This window comes from Callithrix jacchus, chromosome 7 (genome assembly GCF_049354715.1).
Source record: "Callithrix jacchus isolate 240 chromosome 7, calJac240_pri, whole genome shotgun sequence".
In the NCBI taxonomy this organism is placed as follows: domain Eukaryota; kingdom Metazoa; phylum Chordata; class Mammalia; order Primates; family Cebidae; genus Callithrix; species Callithrix jacchus.
The window spans coordinates 61192431-61215154 of NC_133508.1; the positions used below are offsets into that span (position 1 = coordinate 61192431).

The window sequence follows — 22724 nt, forward strand, 5'->3', positions numbered from 1 at the left end:
ACAGAGTCTCTCTATGTTGCTGAGGCTGGTTTCAAACTCTTGGCCTTGAGGTATCCTTTTGCCTCAGTCTCCCAAAGTTCTGGGAGTACAGGCACAAGCTACTCCTTGCACAGTAGGGTGGGAGAGGGCCTGTGCCTGGAAGTTCTTTATATTAAATTCTTTTTTTTTTTGAGATGGAGTCTCACTCTGCCTCCAGGCTGGAGTGCAGTGGCGCAATCTCAGCTCACTGCAACCTCTGCCTCCTGGGTTCAAGTGATTCTTCTGCCTCAGACTCCCGAGTAGCTGGGACTACAGGCATGCCCCACCATGCCCAGTTAATGTTTTTGTATTTTTAGTTGAGACGGGGTTTCACCATGTTGGCCAGGATGGTCCCGATCTCTTGACCTTGTGATCTGCCCGCCCTGGCCTCCCAAAGTGCTGGGATTACAGGTGTGAGCCACCGCACCTGGCCGGTATTAAATTCTTTCTGTTTAAGTAACTGATGCCATTTCTGTCTTTTGAGCAAACCCTGATGGATACTTAGGAAAACTCAGACTCATTTGAATCCCTGGGCTGCTCAAGCAGCGCCCATTTTTAACGTTCCATTTTCTCCTTTGCTCTCTGCCTGCCCCTTCTTCCTTCTGATTATGGCCATCTAGTTTTTATTTTTCACCACCTGCAGCTCAACTTAATCAGGAAATAATATCGCCTCCCCCACATTTCAGGATTGCAACATTTAAAGAGCAGCTCCTTCCAGTGTGGAGGCCTGAGTACTGGTGCCCTGAAGGTAACAGAGCTGCAGTTAATTCATCAGCTTCCAAATCTTCCAGCAAATGGGATTGATTCTTTCTAATTAGGAGCAACACTGCAAGTTGAAACCTTCCCCAGCCTCCAGGCTTCCAAACATGCTGAAGACATATTTCCATACCCTATCCTCAAAATTATGCAGGAGTGTTTTTTTAAAGATACGTTTCTTTTTATTTGTTTATTTCGAGACAGAGTCTTGCTCTGCCACCCAGGCTGGCGTGCAGTGGCATAATCTTGGCTCACTGCAACTTCTGCCACCCAGGCTGGCGTGCAGTGGCATAATCTTGGCTCACTGCAACTTCTGCCACCCAGGCTGGCATGCAGTGGCATAATCTTGGCTCACTGCAACTTCTGCCACCCAGGCTGGCGTGCAGTGGCATAATCTTGGCTCACTGCAACTTCTGCCACCCAGGCTGGTGTGCAGTGGCATAATCTTGGCTCACTGCAACTTCTGCCTCCCAGGTTCAAGCAGTTCTCCTGCCTCAGCCTCCCGAGCAGCTGGGACTACTGATGATGCATGCCACCACACCCAGCTAATTTTTGTATTTTTAGTAGAGACAGAGTTTCACCATATTGGCCAGGTTGGTCTTGAACTCCTAACCTTGTGATCCACCTGCCTCAGCCTCCCAAAGTGCTGGGATTATAGCCACCACACCCAGCCTCTTTTTAATAAAAATGTGATACTTATTGATTGCCAACCTTGTTACTGAGCGTTTATACTTTTCCTAGGTGCTGTCATAAACAGTTCATTTGAGCCTCCAAACCATCTTAGAATGGCAGTACCACTGTTATTTCCACTGAGCTGAAGAGGAGCCAGGCTTAAAGAATGTGAGGTTTGCTCAATGGTAAACAGCTACTTGTTAGTAGTGCAAGCAGGATGGGAGCCCGAGTGTTCTGAAGATGTGAAGACTTTTAAGTAAAATGCCTGCAGCTCTGGTGAGATTCTGGAAAAATGGGGCAGAGTGGGGCCAGGGGGCCGGGAGGGGGCAGGTAGAAATTGGTATAACCTTTCTGAAAAATATTTGGAAAGATGTGTACCAACATTCCCTTTCAGATAATAAAAACTACAATGATTACCAGACGCCATGGCTCACGCCTATAATCCCAGCACTTCGAGGGGCCGAGGTGGGCGGATCACTTGAGGTCAGGAGTTTGAGACCAGCCTGACCAACATGGAGAAACCCTGTCTCTACTAAGAATACAAAATTAGCCAGATGTGGAGGCACGCGCCTGTAATCCCAGCTACTCAGGAGTCTGAGGCAGGAGGATTGCTTGAACCCAGGAGGCAGAAGTTGTGGTGAACTGAGATTGTGCCATTGCACTTCAGCCTAGGCAACAGAGCAAAACTCCATCTAAAAAAAAAAAAAAAAAAACTAAAATGATCCAAACAGTTTCTATTAACAGCTTGATCAATGCAACAGAGAAATCATCTGGAAATATATATGTAGTATGTTCTTATATATTCAGACAGTCCTCAATTTTCTTTTTTTTTTTAATTGAGACAGGGTCTCACTCCATCACCCAGGTTGGAGTGCAGTGGCATGATATTGGCTCACTGCAACCCTCGCCTCCCCAGTCATCCTCCCACCTCAGCCTCCTAAGTAGCTGGGACCACAGGCACATGCTACCACACCTGACTAGTTTTTTGTTTGTGTATTTTTAGTAGAGACGGGGTTTCACCATGTTGCCCAAGCTGGTCTCAAACTCCTGGACTCAAGCAATCTGCCTGCCTCGGCCTCCCAAATTGCTGCTGGGATTACAGGTGGGAGCCACCATGCCCTGCACAGGTCCCTAAGTTTTGATAGTTCAACCTAACGATTTTCCACTTTGCAATGATGTGAAAGCGACACACATTCAGTAGAAACTGTACTTTGAGTACCCACACAAACATTCTGCTTTTACTTTCAATACTGTCACCAATAAATTTCATGAGGTATCCAACACTTTATAAAATCAGCTTTGTGTCAGATGATTTTGCCCAACTGTAGGCTAATGTAAGTGCTGTGAGCATGCTTTGGGGTCGGCTATGCTACACTATGATGTTCAGTAGGTTACATGTACAGTATTAAATACACTTATGGGTTGGGCGTGGTGGCTCACACCTGCAATCCCAGCACTTTAGGAGGCTGAGGCGGGTGGATCGCTTGAGGTCAGGAGTTCAAGGCCAGCTTGGCCAACATGGTAAAACCCCATCTCTACCAAAAATACAAAAATTAGCCAGGCGCGGTGATGTGCACCTGTAGTCCCAGCTATTCAGGAGGCTGAGTCAGGAGAATCACTTGAACCCAGGAGGCGGAGGTTGCGGTGAGCCGAGATCGTGCCACTGCACTCCAGCCTGGGTGACAGAGGGAGACTCTGTCTCAAAGCAAACAAACTTATGACTTAACGATATTTTCAACTTACAATGGCTTTATCAGGACATAACCCATCATAAATAAAGGAGCTTCTGTACTAAACTATATATATATGAAGCAGTGGGTTCTTTAATTATAAATGTTAGAACCACTGGAAATAGTACTTAAGTTTGAGGCTTACCTCGACTTATGTTGGTGTTACGTCTTGATAAACCCAGTCCCCCAAAAAAGAAAGTAAAAGTCATGATTAATTAGACTTCAGCAAGCTAAGAGTTCATAAAGCACAAGATCAATAAACTGCATACAAATAACCTTTTGAGGCAGGGTCTCAACTTGTCACCCAGGCTGGAGTGCAGGTGTGTGATCACAGCTCACTGCAGCCTCAACCTCCTTGGGCTCAAGTGATCCTCCTAGCTCAGCCTCTTGAGTAGCTGGGACCGCACATGCCTGCCACTATACCCAGATTAATTCTTTTTTGTTGTTGTTGTTGAAATAGGGTGTTGCCATATTGCCCAGACTGGTCTTGAACCCCTGGGCTCAAGTGATCCTCCCTCCTGAACCTCCTAAAGTGTTAGGGTTACATGGGGCTTTTGTTTGTTTGTTTTGAGACAAGGTCTCACTCTGTCACCCAGGCTGGAGTACAGTGGTATAACGTGGCTCACTGCAGCCTTTATCTCCTGGGCTCAAGCAATGTTCCCACCTCAGCCTCCCAAGTAGCTGGGAACAAGGGTGCCTGCCGCCACACCCAGCTAATTTTTGTAGAAACAAGATTTCACTGTGTTCCCAGGCTGATCTTGAACTCCTGGGCCCAAGCAGTCCTCTTGGCTCGGGCCCCCAAATTGTTGGGATTACAGGCATGAGCCATCACACCTGGCCAAATAAAATTTTAAAAACATCTTTATATCAAAAAAAGAAAATCTTCAAAAGGGAAATTATGAAGAGAAGTTTTTCAACAAATATAATCACAGGGTTACTATCCACCATGTATAAAATATTCTTATGAACAATTAAACTATGCTAATAGCTCAGTGGAAGACGGGACAGAGGACTTGGGCAGATCTCAAATAAGCACATGTAAAAAATCAAGATGTCACGTTTGGGGAGGTTTTTTTTTTTTTGCCTATCAAACAGGAAAGGCATTTATAATTAAATATAGTAACAACCTTTTCAAAATGTATTTTGTCATTTTCCAATAAGAGTTTTTTAAAATGTTCATGCCCCTTTGCCTGGTAACCGCTTCTGGGAATCTGTGCTGAGGAAATAATCATAAATGCAACAGCGTATTTTACATATAAAGTTATTCATTATATGGTTAATTATGTAAGAGAAAATTGGAATGAAACTTTGATTACAGCAAGTAAATGAATAAATAACAGAACACACAATGCAATATTATGTAGTCATTAAAATTTTTTTAAAATAGTATTTTAAAGTACAAGATACTGTTAAGTAAAATAGATAGGAGATCCATATTATTAGAATATCCATATTAGAATAGGAGATTCTAATGGTATACTAATCTTACCCAAAAAATTGGAGAGAAATACTGTATACTAAAATGTTGAATACTGACTGAAAACTCCGAAAATCTGAGACAGGTCTCAGTTAATTTAGGAAGTTTATTTTGCCAAGGTTGAAGCTGCATGCCTAAGACACAGCCCCAGAGGGTCCTGACAACATGTACCCAAGGTGGTAAGACAACAGTTTGGTTTTATACATTTTAGGGAGATAGGAGACATCGGTCAACATATGTAAGCTGAACATCAGTTGGTCTGGAAAGGCAGGACAACTTGAAGCAGGGAGGGGGCTTCCAGGTCAAAGGTAGATAAGAGACAAATGGTTGCATTCTTTAAGTTTCTGATTGGCCTCTCCAAAGCAGGCAATCAGATATGTATTTATCTCCGTGAGCAGAGGAGTGAGTTTGAGCAGAACGGGGCGCAGCTTTGTCCTGAGCAGTTCCCAGCTTGACTTTTCCCTTCAGCTTAATGATCTGGGGGACTCAAGCTATTTTCCCTGCACATGACTATCTCTGGATCCTGGGATTGGATGTGATTTGAATTTTTTTAAATTTATCTTTCTGTTTTCAAATTTTCTATAAAGGCCAAGTCCAATTTTTATAATGAGAAATTTTAAAATATCAAAAATCGACATGACTCATCTCCCAACCAATCTTGGATGTGGTGCTGATAAGAAGTTTCACTCCTCCAGCAAACTATTGGATCGTGTTGCAACTCTCTTCTTGGGGGAACGGCTGACTTGCCAGGAATGGGAGACAAATGAGGGTGTTACCAGGGAGGCAGGTTAATTTAAGGCTCTTCAGGAAAAGGTACCATCTGCGAGGCAAATCCCATAGGAGATGTAGAGTGTGTGGCAGAACATGAATTGAAATAGCCAGCACACCCAGATGCATATTAATGAGCCTGAGACAGGAGAGATCAATTGATTACTAGAGTTAAAGCAGGCAGGCTGCCAGCTTCCCCTTCTTTCTTTCTCGCTGCATGTTTTCTTATCCGGTGATTTCTCTCCTCATCAGAAGCAGCTCCATTTCCTCTCTCCCTTTCACTCCGCTACATTTATTGTGCACTTACTACCTACCATAACTAGATGTTGTTATAGGAGCTGGGAATACATCTGTGAACAGACTAATCCCTGCCCCCATAGAACTTATATTCTACCTGGGCATTCACTTAGGCAGTAAACCAGGAATTGCATAATTATTCATTACAATTATGATAGATGCTTTGAAAAAGTACTACAGGGAGCCATGGACTCATTTACAGTGAATATCACTTGGGACTATATTGGCTGCAACAGACTAGGTGACAAGATACAAGAATACTTCTTTATTATATGAAGGCATTATAGGTGGTGGAACCCACGGCTGGTATGGCAGCTCTGGTGTCACAAGGGATACAGGTTTTTCGTCTTTTGGATTCACCATTCTGACCTGGCTTCCGTCTTCAAGGTTACCTCCTAGTCCAGAATGGCTGCTAGAGCTCCAGCCTTCATGCCCACATTGCAGGCTAGAAGAAAGAACAGCAAAAGGCCAAGGATACCTCTGCCAGCCAAGTCAGCCTCCCTCTGCTCATATTTCACTGGGCAAAAGTAAAATTTTACTTGTAAACTGATTATAAACCAGCTAATATTTCCTGAACATCTGCAATGTGTCTGGCACTTTGCAAAACAACCTTGCAAGGCAGCTATCATCCATTCTATTTAACTTGGGGAGGCTGAGATGGGAGGATCTCTTGAGCCTGGCAGTTTGAGACCAGCCTGGGGCAACAAAGTGAGATCTTGCTTGTAAATTATAAAAATAATAATAAAAAAATTCTATTTAACAGATGAGAAAAGTAAGGCTGCATAGGGTTAAAGCACTTGTCCAAAAGTCACACAACCAGTCAGTGGTGGAGCTGACTTCCTGGAGGCCATTCTCTTTCCATTGTACATTTCTGCCTTCCCATCAGCACCTACAAATGAAGCAAGAGTGGTCCTCACATTTGTCATCGACTATATTTAAAGAAAGGCCACTTTTTTTTCCTATTTAAAAATGCATTAAACAATGCAACCAATTAAAAGAACTGAGATGGATTTGTATAAAAGCAGGGAGTTGGTCTGTTTTGTTCACTGCTATATTCCCAACGTCTAGCACTGTGTCTGACAAACATACCGGCATGGAAAGAACATTTCCATAACCCCTGAATGTTCCTTTGTGCTCCTTTCCAATCAATCCCTACCTCAGAAGCAACCACTGTTCTGATGCTTCTTACCATATACTAGTTTGACCTCCTCTTGACTTTCCGGTAAATGAAATCATACATCTATGCTCTTTGACTTCTTTTTTTTTTGAGACAGAGTCTCACTCTGTCACAAGGCTGGAGTGCAGTGGCACCATCTCAGCTCACTGTAACCTCCACCTCCCGGGTTCAAGCGACTCTCCCACCTCAGCCTCCAGAGTAGCTGGGACTACAGGTGCACGCCACCATGTCCAGCTAATTTTTGTATTTTTAGTAGAGACAGGGTTTCACCATGTTGGTCAGGCTGGTCTTGAACTCCTGACCTCGTGATCCACTTGCCTCGGCCTCCCAAAGTGCTGGGATTGCAGGTGTGAGCCACCGCACCCAGCTGAGTTCTTTTGCTCAACAATTGTTTTTGAGATTTATCCGTTGTTACATGTATCAGTATTTCATGATTTTTTTATTGCTGTGTAATATTACATTGTTTGAATATACCGTGATTTTCTTATCCATTCCTTTTATGGGTCTTTGGGATATTTATAACTGGAGAATAATATGAGTAAAAATTTTTGTTTTTGTTTTGTTTTGCTTGAGATGGAGTCTCACTGTGTTGTCCAGGCTTGAATGCAGTGGCATGATCTTGGCTCACTGCAACCTTTGCCTCTTGAATTCAAGCCATTCTCCCACCTCAGCCTCCCAAGTAGCGGGGATTACAGGTACCTGTCACCACACCCAGCTAGTTTTTGTATTTTTAGTAGAGTCAGGTTTCATCATGTTGTCCAGGCTGGTCTCAAACCCCTGATCTACCCACCTTGGTGTCCCAGTGCGATTATAGGTGTGAGTCACCATGCCTGGCCAAGATGCTAAGAGCGTTCTTGTACCAGCTCCTTTTGGTAGACATTTTCCTACATTTCTCTTGAGTCTACATCTAGGAGTAGAATTTCTGGGTCATAGGGTAGGTGTATGTTTAACTTGATAAACTGGCAGTTTCCAAAAACAGCTGCATCCTTTTACATTCCACCAGCAATGTATGCGTGTGAGATGGAGATCTTTTGCCATCTGTATTATTTCCATAGCATAGACCCAACACAAACCTAATAAGGATTTGTTAGGGTATTTGCTGTTAAATCTACTCAGATAATAAGAAAATCTGAAATGAAATCGCAGGTCTGAAAATTCTCCTGAAAGGCAAGAGCTGTGCTACTGAGGATCTGTGGCATTGTCGGAGAGGTTCTACTTAAGTTTTCCAGGACAGTGAAACGCTTAGCAACCTTGGCATAGGTTTCAACGGATTGAGCCACAGGGATCAATTTCCCTCTCTTTTTCTCAGCCTGTAACTCAAACCTTATGTGAGAAGGAGAGGGAGGGAGTGTTAGAAATGTGAAACTGTGTCAAGTTCATTCATAACAAGCATTTATTACCCCCGGAGTGGCCATCACCTCGCTAGACAGGATGGTAAAGAGGAAGGATGTAGAAGAGTCCACTCCTGTTCTCAAGTTATCGAGTCCTTCACGATCTAGACGATAGATACAAGATGGCAACTCTTCCTCTGTTCACCATGGACAGGCTGGTGTTTGTTCTTCTAGATTCTGCTCTTTGTCCTTTTTATGTTCTATTCTACATTTGCTCACTGGGTCATTTCATCTGAGCCTGTGGTTTCAGCAAACCACCGCGCCTCCCTCCCAAATCACTACAGCTGGTCTGAGCTCACTCCTAGGCTCCAGATGCATGTTTTCCAGCTGCTTCCATCCTCCACTCCTCTCTACCGCTAGCAACTTACACACAATTCCTCAGTAACTTGTGTTAACGTTGCCTCTGAGATACAGCCAGAATCCTGCCATTTCTCATTGCTTCCCCCTTCATGACCCTGCCCAAGCCACAGTCATCTCCGGTCTGCACTATGGTAATACTTCTTCCAAATCAATATCACTGCCTTAGTGCTGCTCTTTATTCATTCTCCTTTCTTTTGGTAACAGTGACTTGAATCTCCTTTGGTGAAAGTAACCATCGGCATCCCAGCAGATGATTAATCTAAGGAGGGTTTAGTAAAGGTTACATACAGATATGTGGGTAGGGCTGAGGGAGAAAGCAGGACTGACGATGTGATACACTGTGGCAAGCAACAGAGGGGAGCCATTATCACCTCAAGGGTGAGAGAAGGGAGAATTTACTAGAACTAGTAGAGAATACCTGTGTGAAGAAGGCCAGTTGGCAGAAGCTCCAGTAAAAGTATGTAACCAACCTGCAGCAACCTAGAAAGGCAGGGGCCAGAGGAAAATACCCTTACCTTCCTCCTCCTCCAACCCTCTGGTCTCATTTCCAGCATCTTCTACTTGGTGAATTCAACTGTAAGTCAGAGGACAAGGGAACTGTGGAAGCGGTACCATGCAGGTTGGCCTGTTGAGGCTCAAATTAGGAAGGAAAAGGGTGGCGGTCAGGAAAGGCCAACAGAAATGATACAGGACAGGAAGCCACCTCTCCCTGGACTTCAGTGAGTTGAGAGGAGTTGTCAGAATCTTCCACGCCCCTTCTCAAGAGAGTGGTTTAGTGATGCACAAATAACACGAGTTAGACCAACAAGATGTAGTCCTGGGATTTTTGTTGACAGTGTCAGGGAAAAGAAACTCTTTCTGCTGTTAACGGTATGATTTAAAGTTGTAAGCAGCCATTCTGCCATCTCATGGGGAAAAGGAAGCCTAAGAATGAAAAGTCAACAGGAAATAGAGTCAAGAAATGGAGAGAAAAGACTTACTCCTGATGTCATAGGTTAAGCCCCTGGATCCAGACATGCCTGAAGCCCCAAACTTTTCTGTTATGTGAGTCAGCGCATTCCATTTGCTGCTTAACCCAGTCTGATTGATGTATTCCATGAAAAAATAAAGATAATCTTGGATAATACTTGATAATGCTTACCCCAAAGACCAACCCAAAGATACAGCTATATGTCTCTAAATATGCTGCTACTTGTATGGAATGCTCTTTTTCATCTTCTCCCCTAAAATACTCTTACTTAAATATCCTCTTAACTGCAAAGGCTTCCCTGACCCTTGCATGTAGGATTGCTCACTTCTTCTCCTTTGCCAGCACTTTGCAAATGTCTCAATTAGTTCACATCTACAATTGTATCACAGTCACTGTCTCCCCTATCTGTGAACTCCTCAGGTGGCAGAGCTGTGTGGGCCTTACCCTTGCAAGCCCAACACCCGCACAGGGCCTAATAACTAAGTTAAACAAGCTAACCTGGTTGTTTTTGACTTAGGATCTCTCAGGACCATTTTTGTGCGAACGTGCATCACACATCTCCAAGCAGGGCTATGGAATGAGGCCGTTTCCAAACTCATCTGATGTGAAAACTCAATTTTTTGGCCAGGTGCAGTGGCTCACGCCTATAACCCCAGCACTCTGGGAGGCCGAGGCAGGAGGATTGCTCGAATTCAGGAGTGGAGACCAGCCTGGGCAACATAGTGAGACCCTGTCTCTACAAAAACAGAAAAATTAGCCAGGCATGGTGGCATGGGCCTGTAGTCAGTCCCAGCTACTCAGGAGGCTGAGATGGGAGGATCGATTGAGCCTGGGTGGCTGAGGCTGTTGTGGGCTATGATTGTGCCGCTGCATTCTAGCCTAGGCAACAGAGTAGATCCCATCTCAAAACAAACAAACACCAAAAAAAAAAAAAAAAAAACAACAACAACCAAAAACCAGCAATTTTTGCAAAAGTTGCTGTGTTAGACGAATTTAGAGAAAAAAATTACTGTTCTTAGGGTAACCTTGACAAAAGCAGCTTGCAATCAATATTTATTAAATTAATGAAAGTGAAGAACTTAGTTAAGTCAAGAGCAGGAGCAGCAGGATTGGAGGCAGCAAGAACAACAGAAGCATCGAGCAGGAAGCAGGAGGGGTGATCTGCTGGACATTCCTCTTCCTCTGTGCCAGTGCTGGGCTCAACTGCTGGAGAGCTTTTCGGGTCATTATCCAATCCCGATTCCTCAGTTTACATCTAACAGGGATTGGATGTGCTGTACACATTTTAGTCCATCTTCCTGCCCCATGATGCAGGAACTGAGTACCTTTGATGTTAACCTTCACTGTGCTAACTTTGCCTCTGAAAGGCCTTGAGTGGGTGATCAGAGCCGATTTTCTTCTTCTGTTTTTTGTGAGCTCTTGCTGCCCAGGCTGGAGTGCAGTGGCATGATCTCGGCTCACCACAACCTCTGCCTCCTGGGTTCAAGCGATTCTCCTGCATTAGCTTCCCGAGTAGCTGGGATTACAGGCATGCACCACCACACACGGCTCATTCTGTATTTTTAGTAGAGATAGGGTTTCTCCATGTTGGTCAGGCTGGTCTCAAACTCCCGATCTCGGGTGATCCGCCCGCCTTGGCCTCCCAAAGTGCTGGGATTATAGGCGTGAGCCACCGTGCCCAGCCAGAGCTGATTTTCTTCTAACTGCACATTGCTTTTTTTTTTTTTCTTGCTATGTTGTCCAGGCTGGTCTAAGACTCCTGGTCTCAACCGATCCTCCTGCCTTAGCCTCCTGAGTAGCTGGGACTACAGGTGCGCACCACCAGGCGGCTGCTGCGTCCTTGCAAGTGGGAGCTGCTCTGTGACCCTACTTCCCTGCTCTGTGACCCTACTTCCCTCTCTGCGGGCTAAGGGAAGAGATGCCAGCTGCCTTCCAAGTTGGGCTCTTGAGCTCTGTCATCATAATTATTGGTAATAATAATAACTGCCAATGTAAGCCCCAGTCCTACCACTGAAACTCGCAGAACAACTTAGACTCCGGCCCTTTCCTTTGAGAAATAGGCGTAATCATGTCCCGTGGTCTCCTAGAGCGTCAGAGTCAAGCAAGCAAGACTGCGTGCAAGGGTTTTTCCACGAAAAAGAAAGCACTAACGTGACTTGTATGACAACGGAAGACAGGGCATGGGGTGAAGAGGAGTGAGAGGAGGAGGGAGAGCTGGAGAAGGGAGGAGGCAGGAGAGGGGAGGGGAAGGAGTCGGGAGGGAAAGAGGGTTGTACCCGCCAGGGCTGGAGCCAGCCTGGGCCGTCCCACACCTGGTGCTCGCGGCAGCTCAGCTACTTGCGGCCGCCTCTCCCAGCGCAACGAGGCGCCGGGAAGCCCCCCGCATCCCCGCATCTGAGAATATCCGGGCCGCCGGTTGCCGGGAGGTGAACCGAGGTAAACTGGCCGCGCGCGGGGCAGAGTGTACATAGTAATTGGCCCTGAGTAAACGTTCGTCATATTCTCATGAGCTGCTCTGGGACTGTCCTACTGGGCTAGCAGGAAAAGGAGATCGGCTCTCTCTGCTCCCTGTGGAAAACGAGAAGGTCGCCAGACGTCCTGCTTTCGGGGGAACTAAAGCCCCCGCCCCAGCCACAGCCCAGGCCCCCCACAAGGCCGGGGACGAGGGACCGGAGGAGCTAGAGGAAGGCGCGCGCGGCGAGTCCCCCCCACCACCCTCGCCCCGGCCCCCGCGCGCCCCCGCCCCGGCCCTCGCCTCGTCCCGGCCTCGGGCGCCTGCGCCGCCGTGCGCGCGCCCTGCCAGAGCAGGAGGGTGCGAGGCGAGGCGCGCGGGGCCGGGAGCACGCGCGGCACCGGCAGCCTCCCTGGGCCCGGACACCGCCCTCGTCCCCGCCTAGGCGGCCGCTCTCGCTGGCGTCGAGGGCGTGGCGGCGAGACTGTTGCCGCCGACCGCTCCTGGCTCTGCCCTCTGCCCCGCCCGCCGCCCACCAGGCTCCCGGAGGCCCCGCAGCTCGCCGCGCCTGGCTCCCCGCAGCCCGTCGAGCCGCCCGGGCCCATCCGTCGCCCTCCCCGCTCCGGTCCTGCGGCACCGGGGCGTGCAGGTGAGGCCCCTGGGCGCCCGGCCTCTCCGGCAGGTTTGCACCCAGCGCGGGGCGGGGGTGGGGCGCGGGGCGGGAGCAGGGGCGTGAAAAGTTAAAAAAAAAAGGAAGAAGCCGCCTAGAGAAGCCTGGGAGGGAGGGCACCCAAAGCCGCGGGACCGGGAGATGCTGTCGCGCGCGACCTCGCCTCCCGCCTCACTCGTCTCGCGCTCGGAGTCTAGTCTGGCAGCCTCGGGGGTGGTGTCCTGGAAAACAAGACAAAAATGTTTTCTCTTCTCCACCAACGATTTTCTCTCAGCAAGTGTTTGACTTTTTGAAAAGGCGACAGGCCCAGTCTGTCCGTGAAGGCAGGAGCGGTGCATGGGCGCCCGGAAGGTGGAAGCCCCCCTGTCTTTCCCCCTCGCCCCGCTTCCCCCACGGTGCCTGGGTCACCATCGCTTTAGTGACTCCCTAAACTTCTTGAAACTTGTCTGTCTGCTTCTGTCCGCCGCCTCACAGGTAGGGCAGCAGTGATCTGTGCCAGGTTGATTCGTCGTCCAGCTTTCGTGCAAAATCTGATCATCTCCTGTAGAGATTAGGATTCCAGTGTAGGAAGCACTCCAGATCCGTGTTTCAGATACAAACAAGGATTATTTAAAGTGCTGTTTTCCTGTAGTGTTGAAAGCCAAACATATTCGCTTCCACTTGTTGGAAGCCACCGAGTACACCACATTTATTTTAACTTTTCATAGAAGTCTCTGATGTACTTTTGGCGAAAGAAGCAATTGACTTATCTGAGGCCGTGATTACATATGATGTAATTTGTTTTAAGAATATTTCATTGGCTTTGGTTCAATATCTTAAACTCTGTAAGCACATAATACAGGAGCTAGATGTGCATCACACAAATGTGTTCTTTTTGGTGGGAATTTAAATTGATTTTCTAGAAATGGGCTTTCCATGCAGAAGACTGTGAAAAGCCTGAAAACAGTCTCTTCTTTAGCCAGGTCATCAGCTTTACATTTTACCGCATTGGAAAGCCTTGCCTTTTCTTCTTCCCTTTTTTCTTTTCTTCTTTTTGAGACAAGGTCTCACTCTGTCACCTAGGCTGGGGTGCTGTGGTATAAACACAGCTCACTGCAGCCTCAACTTCCCAGAATCAAGCGATCCTCCCACCTCTCTGCCTCCCGAGTAGCTGGGACTGCAGGTGCTGGCTAATTTTTTGTAGAGATTAGGTCCCATTGTGTTGCCCAGGCTGTTCTTGAACTCTGAACTCCTGGGCTCAAGCCATCTGCCCACCTGTGCCTCCCAAAGTGCTGGGATTACAGACATGAGCCACTGCGCCTGACCCAAACCGTTTCTTTCTTAGCCTGGAAACAGATTGCCGTGCTTTTCGGGGAAACAAGATTTTTCCTGCTATTGAAATATAACGTTATGTTTGTAAAAGTTTAAAGCATGTGAACATTAGGGTAACAGTCAAGAGCAGATTTTGTACGGTGTTAGAGTTGTTGGTTGAAGGACTTAAAACATGAAAAATAGTGTAACTTAAAAATCCATTAACCTGAACCCTGTGAAATAATGGAAGCTGTTAAGTTCAACACCATTTGTTACTTAGAAAAAAAAAACACGGAAGGTGGAGGTCGGATGGCGATCTCCACTTTTCCCCTAGAATGTAGAGGTTCTATCCAGGGGAAATTAATTATACACAGCACAACAAATAGCATTAGTCTTGTATATCTCGACTTCAGATATCTTTAAAGCCTCTTGTTTTCCTATGTTCTGTAGGCTGGTTTTTGTTGTTGTTTATTTCTGTCTCTTGCTAACAAATTCCTGGTGGAGTAGAACCTCATGATAACAGGACCAATTCTAGGTTATCTGTGAAAACAGGACATTGAAACATACAAAATACAAAAATCAAATTTCACCTATTTTACTTTTCTGTTGCACCACATTTTTCTTACCACAGCTACTAAACAATAGTACAGTTCTACCTGTAAGTGGAATGAGTAGAGAGTAGAAGGTAGGGCTTTGTGATGGCTGTTCAGAACTTCCCATGGACAGTCTTAAGTGGCTTTTAGTGGTTGCTGTTTTCTTCTTCTTCCTTTTTTTTTTTTGGACATAAGGTCTTTTCTTGTCCAGGCTGGAGTGCAGTGGTACAAACAGGTTCACAGCAGTCTTGGCCTCCCAGACTCAAGTATTCCTCCCACCGCAGCCTCCCCAGTGGCTGGGACTACAGGAATGCACCATGTATTACCGTGTATTTTTTTGTAGAGGGGGTTTCGCCCTGTTGCCCAGGTTGGCCTCGAACTCTGGAGCTCTGGCAGTCTGCCTGCCTCTGCCTCCCAAAGTGCTGGGATTACAGGCATGAGCCACTGCACCAGTCCAAGTGTTCTTTGTTTTTTTAACTTAGTTGACATTTATAATTTAGAAGTTTAAAAAAGGAACTTAGTTGCCCAAAGCACCTGTGAGTGTTTATTTTCTCTATTTTATGCATTTTATTTTGTTTATTTTATAAATACAAAAAAGCCAAGTGATTTTTCCCAAGGTTATTCAGCAGGGTACTTGTAGAGCTGAAAATGGAGCACTTATTTACTTCCAGTTTGTCCGGTAGCATTTTGAACACATAAAAAAAGTAAAAAGTGCATCTAGCTAAGATATTGAAATGTTTCACCAAGCTGGGAAGCCTATTAATTTGAAAAAAGTATTATTATTTTAATCCTGGAGGAGAAATAATTTACCTTTTCCTGATCAGAACAAAAAATGCAAGATCAATTCCATGTGCTTGACATTTTGCCTTGATAGATGATTTTTGTCACAGACTTGTGGCAGAGCAGATGGCCATGATCCCTGGAGTTTTTCCACTTCTTTAATATTTCCATGAAGAAACAATTTGCCAGAAGCCAGCTGCAGTTACAATTGTGCTGGAGATGATGAGAAACCTGGATTAGCATAGGCCTTTGCTTACCGGAGCTGGAGGATTTTGGTTCAGCCCTTTCTGCTGGGCCAGTCAAGATTTCCCTGGACTGGTAAACTGAGGAACAGTTTAGTCTTGTGATAGTTGGAGCGGCACAAAGTTAGCAACACCTCCAGTTACACCACGTAGAACGAACGTACTTGTGTAATTTTTTTCTTTGCCCTAGTGAAATTGAGTTTACCTTCTAAGTACAAGCTGAGCTACTTTTTAAAATCTCCTTACCTATATATTTCTATTCAGATTTAACTGCACTTAACGATTTAACAGCTTCTGTTAAAAAGAAAATTATAAAATGGTTGACAATGTTAATTCAAACTCTATTTAAAAAACCCTCATGGCTTGTCTTTAGCAAGAGAACCATCCTCAGAATGATAATGTCTTTGCTACTGTATGCTTTGCATGACAGCATAACATTCTATGAGGTTTATAAAAAGGCATCACAGCCTTTTTACATCTGGACACGCTTTTATTCTGGAGCCATATTACTGCCTCCAGTGGTTGTTCTGTAGCTCACTTTAAAAATATTATTTTCTTTTCCCTTTTCACAGGTGTTGTCGCAGCTCATTTTATTGACTCATCTGCTACTGAATAGTTTTCATGAAATGATACAAAGTGTTTGTTTTATTTTTGTTGCCTTTTTGTTGCTTGGAACTAGATCCTTTGGGAATGAGCTTTTCCTCATTTTACTGTTTTTAGTATTAATTCCACTGATGGTTTGATACTGTTGGGGTCCTTTCAACTCAAAAATGCATTGACATAGATCATGCCTATGTAAAAATAGTTGCTGAGCACTAACTATATGCAAAGCATTCTTCTGAGCTCTTAGCATGGATTCCCTAATTTAATCCTCCTAACATCCTTATCGGGTAAGGGTTATTATTAGCCCTATTTTACAGTTGAGGAAACAGAAGCAAAGAGACAACATAATTTACATAAAGTACTGGAGGAAACAGAGTTCAAATCTAAAGTCTGGTTATGGAGCTTGAATCTTTCTGGGGTATATGTAACGACTGTTCAGACGCATTTACAGTTACCGAGGTATTTCAGCAATCAATCCTTTTTAAGCTTATCAAATATACAGTGATGTATAAGTGAAGAAAATATAACAATACTATAAAGATTATTAAAATATCTTGGGTCAGGCGTGGTGGTTTACACCACTACTCCCAGTGATTTGCAAAGCTGAGGCAGGAGGATCATTTGAGACTAGGAGTTCAAGACCAGCCTGGGCAACATAGGGAAGATGGCTTGAGGCCAGGAATTTGAGATCAGCCTGGGGAGTATAGTGAAATCCCATCTCTACAAAAAATTAGCCAGGCATGGCAGCGTGTACCCATTGTCTTACCTACTTGGGAGGCTGAGGCAGGAAGATCACTTGAGCCCAAGAGTTTGAGGTTGCAGTGAGCTATGATCATACCACTGCATTCTAGCCCGGGTGACAGAGACCCTGTCTCTAAAATAAAAAAAAGAAAGAAACAAATATAGATATCTTGGGACAAAAGACAAATAATTTAACAATAAAAAAAAATTGAAGGACTGGGCACAGTGGCTCACACCTGTAATCCCAGCACTTTGGGAGGCCAAGGCAGGTGGATCATGAGGTCAGGAGTTCAAGACCAGCTTGGCGAAGATGGTGAAACCTCCTCTCTACTAAAAATACAAAAAAATTAGCCAGGCATGGTGGTGGGTGCCCTCAGCTCCTTGGGAGGCTGAGGCAGAGAATTGCATGAACCTGGGAGGTGGAGGTTATAGTAAGCTGAGATTGCTCCGCTGCACTCCAGCCTGGGTGACAGAGTAATACTCTGTCTCAAAAAAAAAGAAAGAAGGAAAATAGCTAAGACATTATTAGGATAACTGACAAAATTTGAATCCAGATTATGCATTTGATAAATTATACATTAGATAATAGTATTATATGGATGTTAAATTTTCCATTTATGGTAATTATTCTGTGGGTTATGTAAGAAAATGATCTTGTTCTTATACACTGAAGTATTTGGAAGTAAAGAGGGTATGTTCCATCTTTCAATGGCTCAAGAAAATACACGTCTATAAAAATAGAGAAAGATAGAGCAGATGGGCAAAACTGAAGGAATTGGTGACTCTGGGTTAAGGATACAGTGTACCCGAGTTCCTTCTGCTATTCTTATAACTTCTGTTTGAAGTTATATATATATATAAACGGTACTCAAAATTGAAGGTAGAAAACAGGAAATGAAGGTGTAACATTCTAAGAATTTTTTTTTAAGTCAGGTGAAGGATTATTTCCTGTGCTCTGTTTTTTAAAATCTTTTTATGGGTTAGACGAGGGAACTTGAAACAAAGAAAAAATCTTATCCAGAGAAAGTTGACTTTCTCAAATTTCAAAATCTAATCAGTCAGAGCTCCCCAACTTGCCAGTCTCCAAAAATGTGGGCACAGAATTTTCTTTACCTCTTTTTAATGGATTGGGAATAGGGATAAAAACATTAGTGCCCTAAGAGATAAGATACAAAGACAGCCCACTTTTAGAAATACTAAAAGTTAAATGCATTTGGTTTTATCATCTCCTTGCCTAAAAACCCACAATGGCATGCTGATATTGACATGCTATTGACATGGTTTTTATGGCAAAACTCTATAACCCTGCTTTCTTGGCAACCTGGCTCATACCTGCCTTTCTAACTGTCTCATGCCACCCACACCAAACACCTTGCACCCCAGCGAGGCCAGATAACGTGACCTTTGTGCATGCTGGTCCTACTGTCTTCCTGCCTTTGTTCATGTCCTGCTGGCTTTACGTGGAATGCTCCCCATTCTTTTCCTGCTGAAATTCTGTTCATCCTTGAAGTCTCATCATCGCCTCCTTTGGGAAGCTGTCTCCAGTCCTATGCAGAATTCAGTATACCTTTGTCTGTACTGATATATCAGTGGGGAAACCACAATGCTACCTGCTTTTATTTAGCCACCCTTATTAAGCATACACTGTGCCAGGACCTGGGACTTCACAGATACACCGTGGTAGCTAGAAGTGACTTGTCAATAAATTTTCACAATACAAGCATATAACAGAAAAATGAATCAGGCACTGTAAGAGCTACAAAGTCCACCCAACAGCTTTGTCTTGAAGAAAAGACTGTAATGAAAGCCACAGTGAGGTGCAGTATCATTCCCTGCCTCACACCCCCAGGGCCCCATTTCAGATTGGAGATTTCTGGCACAATAAATGAATAAATTAAAAACAGTTGTTGTACCTGTGGGCCACCTAGATAGATATATTCAATAGAAAGTGAAAAATATGGCTGGACACAGTGGCCTGTAATCCCAGCACTTTGGGAGGCCGAGGTGGGTGGATCACCTGAGGTCAGGAGTTTGAGACCAGCCTGACCAACATGATGAAACCCCATCTCTGCTAAAAATGCAAAAAATAATTTACAGACAATGATGACTTGGGAAAATAATTACAATGGTGACTTAGAATAAAATGCAAAAAATTAGTTGGGTGTGGTAGTGCGTGGTCTCAGCTACTTAGGAGGCTGAGGCAGGAAAATCACCTACACCCAGGAGGCGGAAGTTGCAGTGAGCTGAGATCGCCCCACTGCACTTTAGCCTGGGCAACAAGAGTGAAACTCTGTCTCAAAAAAAAAAGGACTAGAACTCAGGCAAGAAAGTGAATCTTGGTATATAAATTTGAACATAGCCATATAAATCAGTGATTTTCAGGGGTGTAGGTAGGAAAGACCAGCAGGCTGATCCCAGTCTCTCGGGGACATGGTACTTTTCCAAACTGCCCATCCTCCTTGCTGCCCAAGGTTCTGCTCTGGCTTCGCTCCCAACTTTGGTGACATTCATCCTGTCTCAAAGTCATTGCATAAAACGAGAACCAGTATTGACACGGGTGTGTGTAACCCACAGGGAGGCAGGAACTTAGTTGAGAACCTCTGGTGGTTACGGAGCTAAATACTCCAGTGTGGATAAAATCACCCAGGAGAGGAAGATGAGGAAAAGAGGATGAGGATGTGGAGAAAAAAGAGGCAGTGAAAAAGATAGCATTGTTGAGCAAGAAGGGTCAGAAAGAGCCAAGACCCAGAAGGCAGGGACACAGGGAAGTCCAAGAATGAATGGAACAGGCAGCCCGGTCATGTGTTCCAGAGATAGGCGGAGACCTGAAACTGGGTTTCAACTACAGGCTTCTTTGGGGATATCATGGGTTTGGTTACAGACCACTGTAATAAAACCACTCACACGAAGTTGGTTTCCCAGTGCATATAAAAGTCTTGTTTATACTATTCTATAGTCTATTAAGTGTACAATAGCATATGTCGTAAAACAATGTATGTACCTTAATTTTAAAAATACTTTGTTGCTAAAAAATGATAATGATTGGCTGGTGTGGTGGTTCACACCTATAGTCCCAGCACTTTAGGAGAATGAGGCGAGTGGATCACTTGAACCCACGAGTTTAAGACCAGCCTGGGCAACATGGCGAAACCCTGTCTCTACAAAAATTAGAAAAATTAACCAGGAGTGGTGGTGTGTGCTTGTAGACCCAGGTACTTGGAAGGCTGAGGTGGGAGGATCACCTGAGCCTGGGAAAGTCAAGACTACAGCGAGCCATGATCACGCCACTGTACTAGAGTCTGGGCAACAGAGTGAGACCCCCATCTCAAAAAATAATGCTAACAATTGAGTTACAAGCTTTTTGTTGGTGGAAGGTCTTGCCTTGAGGCTGATGGCTGCTGGCTGATCAGGGTGGTGGTGCTGTAGTTTGAGGTGGCTGTGGCAATTATTAAAATAAGAACAGCATTTCACAAAAGATTCTCTGTAGCATGTGATGCTGTTTGATAGCATTTTATCTACAATAGAAGTTCTTTCAAAATTGCAGCCAATCCTCTAAACCTGCCATTGCTTTATCAACTACATTTATGGAATATTCTAAATCCTTTGTCGTCATTTCGACAATGTGTACAGCATCTTCCCCAGGAGTAGATTTTATCTCAAGAGACCACCTTCTTTGCTCATTTACAGAAAGCCAACTCCATTCAAGTTTTGTTTGGGATTGCAGGAATTCAGTTACATCTTTAGGCTCTTCTAATTCTAGTTCTCTTGCTGTTTGTACCATGTCTGCAGTTACTTCCTCCACTGATGCCCTGACTACCTCAGAGTCATCCAGGAGGGTTGGAATCAACTTCTTCCCAACTCTTGTTGCTGTTGTGATTTTGACCTCCTCTCATGAATCACAAATGTTCTGAATGGCATCTAGAATGATGACTTCTTTCCAGATAGTTTTCCATTTACTTTGCCCAGATCCATCTGAGGTGTTGCTATCTCTGGCAGCTATATACTTACGAAATTTGTTTCTTAAAATAGTAAGACTTGAAATCAAAGTAACTCCTTGATCATGGGCCACAGAATGGATATTGTGTTAGCAGGCAAGAAAAAACATTCATCTCTCTGTATATATTTCTGTCAGAGCTCCTGGGTGACCAAGTGCATTGTCAGTGAGCAGTAGTAATATTTTGAAAAGAATCTTGTCTTTTTTCTTAGCAGTAGGTCTCAAGAATGGGCTTAAAACATACAGCAAACCATGCTATTAACAGATGTGCTGTCAGCCAGGTTTTATTGTTCCATTCACAGAGCAGAGGCAGAGAAGATTGAGTACAATTCTTAAGAGCCATAGGATTTTTAGAACGGTGAATGAGCCTTGGCTTCAACTGAAAGTCACCAGCTCTGTTTGTCCCTAACAAAAGAGCCAGACTGTCCTTCGAAGCTTTGAAGCTAGGCATTGACTTCTAGCTATGAAAGTTGTAGATGGCATCTTCTTCTAATAGGAGGCTATTTTGTCTATATTGAAAATCTGTTGTTGAGGGTAGCCACCGTCACCAATGACCTTAGGCAGATCGTCTGGATAACTTGCTGCAGCTTCCACCTCAGCGCTTGCTGCTTCATCTTGTGCTTCTATGTTACAGAGACAGTTCCTTTCCTTCAGTCTCATAAACCAGCCTCTGCTAGCTTCAGACTTTCCTTCTGCAGGTTCCTCACCTCTCTCATCTTTCATAGAAGTGAAGAGAGTCAGGGCTTTGCTCTGGATTAGAATTTGGTTTAAGGGAATGTTGTGGCTGGTTTTATCTTATATCTAGACCACTCAAACTTCCCATATCAGAAAAAGGCTATTTTGGCCTTTTGTAACATTTGCGTGTTCACTGGAGTAGCACTTTTAATTTCCTTTGGGAACTTTTCGTTTGCCTTCACACCATGACTGATTGGTGCAAGAGACTTAGCTTTCGGCCTCTTAGGACATACCTTCCTCACTAGGCTTAATCATTGCTGGCTTTTGATTTAAAGTGAGAGACTGATGATGTTTCCTTTCACTTGAACACTTAGTGGCCATTGTAGGTTTATTAATTGGCCTAATTTCAATATTATTGTGTCTCAGGGAGTAGGGAGGCCCGAGGAGAGGGAGAGAGGAGAGGGAGAGAGTCGGGGGAATGACCCCAGTCAGTGGGGCAGTTAGAACACCCACAACAGGTATTGATTAAGGACACCTACAACACATATTGATTAAGAACACCCACAGCATGTATTCGTTGATTAAGAACACTCACAACAGGTATTGATTAAGAACACCCACATAGGCTAGGCACAGTGGCTCACACCTATAATCCCAGCACTTTGGAGGACAAGGCAGGCAGATCACCTGAGGTCAGGAGTTCAAGATCAGCCTGACCAACATGGAGAAACCCCGTCTCTACTAAAAATACAAAATTAGCTGGACATGGTGGTACATGCCCGTAATTGCAGCTACTCAGGAGGCTCAGGCAGGAGAATCGCTTGAACCCAGGAGGTTCAGTGAGCCGAGATCACACCATTGCACTCCAGCCTGGGCAACAAGAGCGAAACCCAGTCAAAAAAAAAAATAAAAGAACACCCATAACATGTATTGATTAAGTCCACCATCTTACACAAGTGCAGTTCGTGGTGCCCCAAAACAATTACAGTGGTAACACCAAAGATCACTGATCACAGATCACCATAACAGATCAAATAATAATGAAAGATTTGAAATACTGTGAGAATT

At 44.6% G+C, this 22724-nt stretch overlaps 1 protein-coding gene and 1 long non-coding RNA gene across 4 annotated transcripts in view; one reads left to right on the top strand and one right to left on the bottom strand.

Moving 5' to 3' along the window:
• Positions 1 to 5827: 5827 nt before the first annotated feature.
• On the bottom strand, positions 5828 to 9280 carry LOC128932604 (uncharacterized). The gene is made up of 2 exons (XR_008482634.2): positions 9162 to 9280; positions 5828 to 6163 (listed from the first exon to the last, which is right to left on the bottom strand). It is a non-coding gene; the product is annotated as an uncharacterized LOC128932604 (long non-coding RNA).
• A 2634-nt stretch (positions 9281 to 11914) lies between these two features.
• The window catches only part of RCAN3 (RCAN family member 3), a 41571-nt gene continuing 30761 nt past the window's right edge, over positions 11915 to 22724 (top strand). For 2 of the 3 annotated variants that reach the window (XM_035308154.3, XM_035308157.3), the window contains exon 1: positions 12418 to 12717. The gene's annotated coding sequence lies outside the window, so the exon portion shown is untranslated. Of the gene's footprint in view, positions 12053 to 12417; positions 12718 to 22724 lie in introns of those variants that run through there. The other variant, XM_035308155.3, reaches the window with a different exon arrangement.